The sequence below is a fragment of the Primulina huaijiensis genome, chromosome 18 (genome assembly GCF_012295235.1).
Source record: "Primulina huaijiensis isolate GDHJ02 chromosome 18, ASM1229523v2, whole genome shotgun sequence".
NCBI lineage: Eukaryota > Viridiplantae > Streptophyta > Magnoliopsida > Lamiales > Gesneriaceae > Primulina > Primulina huaijiensis.
Genome location: NC_133323.1, coordinates 10,431,236 through 10,436,002, shown reverse-complemented (window position 1 = coordinate 10,436,002; position 4,767 = coordinate 10,431,236).

Here is a 4,767-nt window from a genome sequence, read left to right as displayed (position 1 = left end):
TGATAGGATGTCATGCTGAACGAAAAATAGGGTTTTCACGGGACAAGGGCTTGAGTTTTTGGCCCTAGTAAGAATCAGGCTGTTAACTGCTGTAAGGACGTGATCATGGGTCCTATTAGGGTCTATTCATGGTCCAATATGGCTCAAGGGAGGGCTGGTGCGAAGCCTAGGGCGGAGACGAGAAGCTTGGGTCACGTGTGGCTTGAGGGTCACAGATTGAGTGGTTGTGGGTTCTACGCTTCTCAAGCTCGGTCCAGTAGGATCTCTAGGGATCGGTCATGGTCCGAGGATGCTCAGCTAGGGTCTGGACATGGTGGTTAAGGTCTGGATTCGAAGGGACTAAGGGTTGGTGCAAACTAGGGCTTTGTTTGAATGAGAAAAATTTTCCAGCAACTTCCTTGGCTTGTTCAAGGGTCTTAATTGGCTTGATTTGGGTCGTATAAGGTATGGTTAGGTGTTAATAAGTTATGGTTCAATTTTGGTTAAGTTTCGAGTCAATTCTGGTTAAAACCAGGATGCACGTCTAAGTTTTAAATATGGATTGGGAAAGTAGTCGAGGAACGTAAGTTTACGTCTAAGAAATATTTATGGGTGTATTTTAAGGTTTTATGTTAGGTTTGGATGGATTTGGGACGTCGTTTTAACGTCTAAAGATAAATTAAGAAAGTTATGGTTTCAGGGGCAAAACGGTCATTTTACACCTGAAAAATGTTGGACGTCCTGGCAGTGCCCTGAATGCTGTAATGAATGTTAAAATGTTTATGGAATTTTATGATAAAACGTTAATGCTAAAAGACGTGTTGCATGCTTAGTTTTAAAAGAAAAATTATAGATATGCATGAATTTTTATAAGTGGTGAAAATGATGAAAGGTTGAATAAGGTGACTTCATTGTGACATAAAAAGATATGACTGGGGATATCTTGAGGGAAAAGACCCCAGAGAAAGCCTGTCTATGGGAGAAGGCCCCAGAGGGATCACGGATGCGGGAAAAAGCCTCAGAGAGAGCCCGTCGAAATGATATTTAAGGTCAAGGCTCAGTTGACGGGTGAGAGTGTCACTAATGTCCCCGCCGCCTTGTACCATGGTTACACGTAGATGGATCCATCGAACTACAGCTGATACGAAGTCACAATTAACGATCTAAATTACATAAAAAAGAAAATTATATACGTATATGATGTAAGTAAATCTTTATGATGAAAGGTTTAAAATTGTGCATATTCATGAAAAGTTATTTTTAGTAAAAGTATTTTATTGATGCTTGTGATTGTATATGTACTACTTGTTATCATGATTAAGGTTTTCTGAGTCATTAGACTCACTAGATATGATCGATGCAGGTGAACATGATTTTGTTGGAGGACTTAGAATTAGATGGATTGATGATACACATAACCCGAGGACCTTTGCTAGTGTTCCGCATTATGTTTATGATTTAAGTTTACTTTAAAGATTTTATGACTTATGATGTTTTTGAGATATTTTTGATATATTAAGATCTTTATGCTTTGTTTGAAAAATGCTAAATTTAGGTTTGGTTGACGATACATTTTCATGTTTTGAATTGTATTTTTGGGATTTCAAATAATTAGTTTGTGAGTTTAATTTTAAATAGTGCGAAATATTTCTATATATATGTATGTGGTTCGGCCGAATGGTTTAGGAAAAAGAAAAAAATTTCTAATACATTTTGAAGAAAAGTGGACGTTTCAAAACCAATCGAAGTTAAATATGTTTCTAGGGAAAAGCCTTCTCAGTATGTTGTGTTCTCTACCTCTCATATTCAAGCTCAAATAGATTTTGGCCGACAACAAATTCAGACATCAAGAGAGGTTATTGCATTTTATGAAGCCCAAGTGGCTGAGTATGAGTTGTTGTTGGAAATAGGCGTTCATTCTTTTGCTGGAAAAAAAGGATAGTAGAAGTCTAGAAGTCGAAGCTGCTGATGCAAAAAAAAGATGAGTCTGATGCTGATCTTGATGATGTTCATGATGGAGATACTATTGGAGATGCTCCATAGTTTGTTTGCTTTTTTTTCTTCGATTGTTTTATCTCTGAGTTTTTAGTTCTGTTTGCGTAGTTATCAATGAAATTTCCGAGTGTTTTCTGATGTTCTACTTTACGTGTTACAACACCTATTTGACAACACTGCACTAATATGTTTGAATTTAGGAGGATATAACTATATAATTCAAGAGAGTTATTATAAAGACGGAGATTGTAGAGGCCTAAAAATCCTTACTTGAAAATTTGCGGAAAATTTAAAATTTTTCTTTTAAAATAAATGGAGTGCCTCATTCATACCAAAAACTGATAAAATATTTAACGTTCAAAACAGCAGCGGAAGAAATTATTACTTGCCAAAATAACAAGTTAAAGTATTCAATAACTAAATATTTGAGCATCAAAATGGCAAGTGCTGAAACTGAGGTCCTCGGGTGCCACTACTGCCGACTCGAGCTAGCTCACTGGTCCCCGCCCTCGATCCTGACATCATCAGTACCTACAACAATCAAGTCTAGTGAGTCTAAAGACTCAACATGCATATATCGTAAATAACGAGTAAATATAGTAAAATTTGCATGGGAGTAAAATTTCATGTCATGAGGCATATCGTAAAATGTCGTGTCATGATTAATTATAATACGTGCATAGCTGAACTGAAAATCATAGTGAAACTGTTTGCTCCTTGGAGCCCTGTACTGAAATAGCATATAATAATTTTCTGTGAGATTATGGTCTACGCAAGTGGTCCCTGAACTGAACTGAACTGAGCTGACCGATACTGGTGACCGGACCGATACTGGGGATCGGATTTACGTCTGATCAGACTACTGCCACAGTACTGGGTGAAACAACTGAACTGACCGGTAACTGGTGACCGGGCCGATACTGGGGACCGGACTTAAGCATGATAGTAAAGTGACCACAAGCAATATCGCATAAATCTCAAAATTTGTATTTTTGCACGTAATATAATTAAATAACTGAATTAAATATCCTGTACCCATTTTACTGCTTGGATTGGATCGCTCCCAGGCTCGCTGCAACCTAAATATGCCATGAAAAATATGCAATAGATTTATGGGACCAAACTATACAATAACCTTAAAAAATGTGACAATTACGCCTACCGACTTCGTATTAAATCATGACTCCGAGCCAACCCGAACCAACACTGAACCATCATGTAGTCATGATTAAAATACGTCTAAAATGATCAAATAATGCTCCTAAAATGGTGAGGGCCGAAATCTAGGTGAATGGAGGCCAAAACATGAAACGCTCTTTCGAGAGTCAATTTGGCACATCGCACCGTAAATTCTCGTACGACCTCAAAAATGATCCGAATCACGAACGGCCAAAAACATGACCTTCCTAACTCGATGAGGTACTGTCCAGTCCAAGGCCATGGGCTAAAAGCCAACCAAGAACCCGGAACACGCCTCTGAACCGCGACGTCGCTTGCTGTCAAAAAAAAATACAGCAGCAGCGTCTTGATTCCTTGCGTCGTTTGCAAGACTTTTGGCCATTGGGGCTTGAACCACCGACCAGAGCCTCTCAACAACATCCCAAGGAATGATTTGAACCATGGCTAAGGGCCCTAGGCCAGCCACAATTCGCATCACACCAGCAACAACCGAAACGTTCCAACCGAGAACCAATTCTGCGCGTCGGGGCATTGTTCTTGTTTAGCTGTCACCGATCGTTCGAGTGGCCATTTAATTGACCAAGACACGATCTAGACATCTAGGGGCATGGTATGAACCGTGGCTAAGGGCCATAGGCCAACCAAGATCCACACCATTCCACAAAAGTCGAAACACACATGCTGTCAAAAATGATAAGCCGAAGGGTGCAGGGGCTGTTCTTGAGTATTTTGTAAAAACCGATTAACCAGGGACCAAGCCACCAAAAGGGCAACTTAGTCACGTCTTAGACATGCTAGGGAAGTGATCTAACCATGGCTATAGGCCTTGGGGCAGCCATGATCAGTTTCATTTCCCTTTTGACAGCAACTGAATTTTCGAAACACAAATGGAGAGCAATGGGGAGTTGCTGTCATTTTCTTGATCTCCAGCGTACATGAGTTTAAATGAATAGACCAACATGGTCCTTATGCATCCTATTACATGTCTAGATGTCGCCTTAGGAGCCTGGAATCGAACCAATACCTGAAACCCACAAAACAAAGCAAACCGTGAAGCTTGTCATGAAACTCAAAAAAAATCTGCATCTTTATTTTCGAAATGTTCATGATATATTTCGGTTTTTGGCAATTAAAACATGATCATGTAAGGTTTAAAAAACATAATACGACTTGATTGAAGAGTCAAGGAAAAATATATGCATGCCTGGTTTCGTTTGAAAGAAAAACGAAAAGAACGAGACGATCCGGCGCGGAGGAGGTGGAGCGTTTTCTTTTCTTGCTTGCTACTCGATTTTCTCTCCTCTTTTGAGCTATGAACCTCACGGTTTTATGGCTCTGAAATGGCTCTGAATTTCGGTGGAGAGGGTGGAATAATATTGGTTAGGGGAGTGAGGGAATGGGTGCAAAATATAGGGAGAAAATATCAAGACCAAGTCTACTCTTTTTGAATTTTGAATTTTGGTTTGATATCAAATATTTGTTGGGTGTTTTGTTAGATGCAAATGACCGAATCCTACATGTTTTACAAGGCTAGGATGTTGGTTATTAATTAATTAATTAAGGGTGATTAATAATTAAAAAGGTTGGCATGCTAAAACAACAAAGAATGAGTCA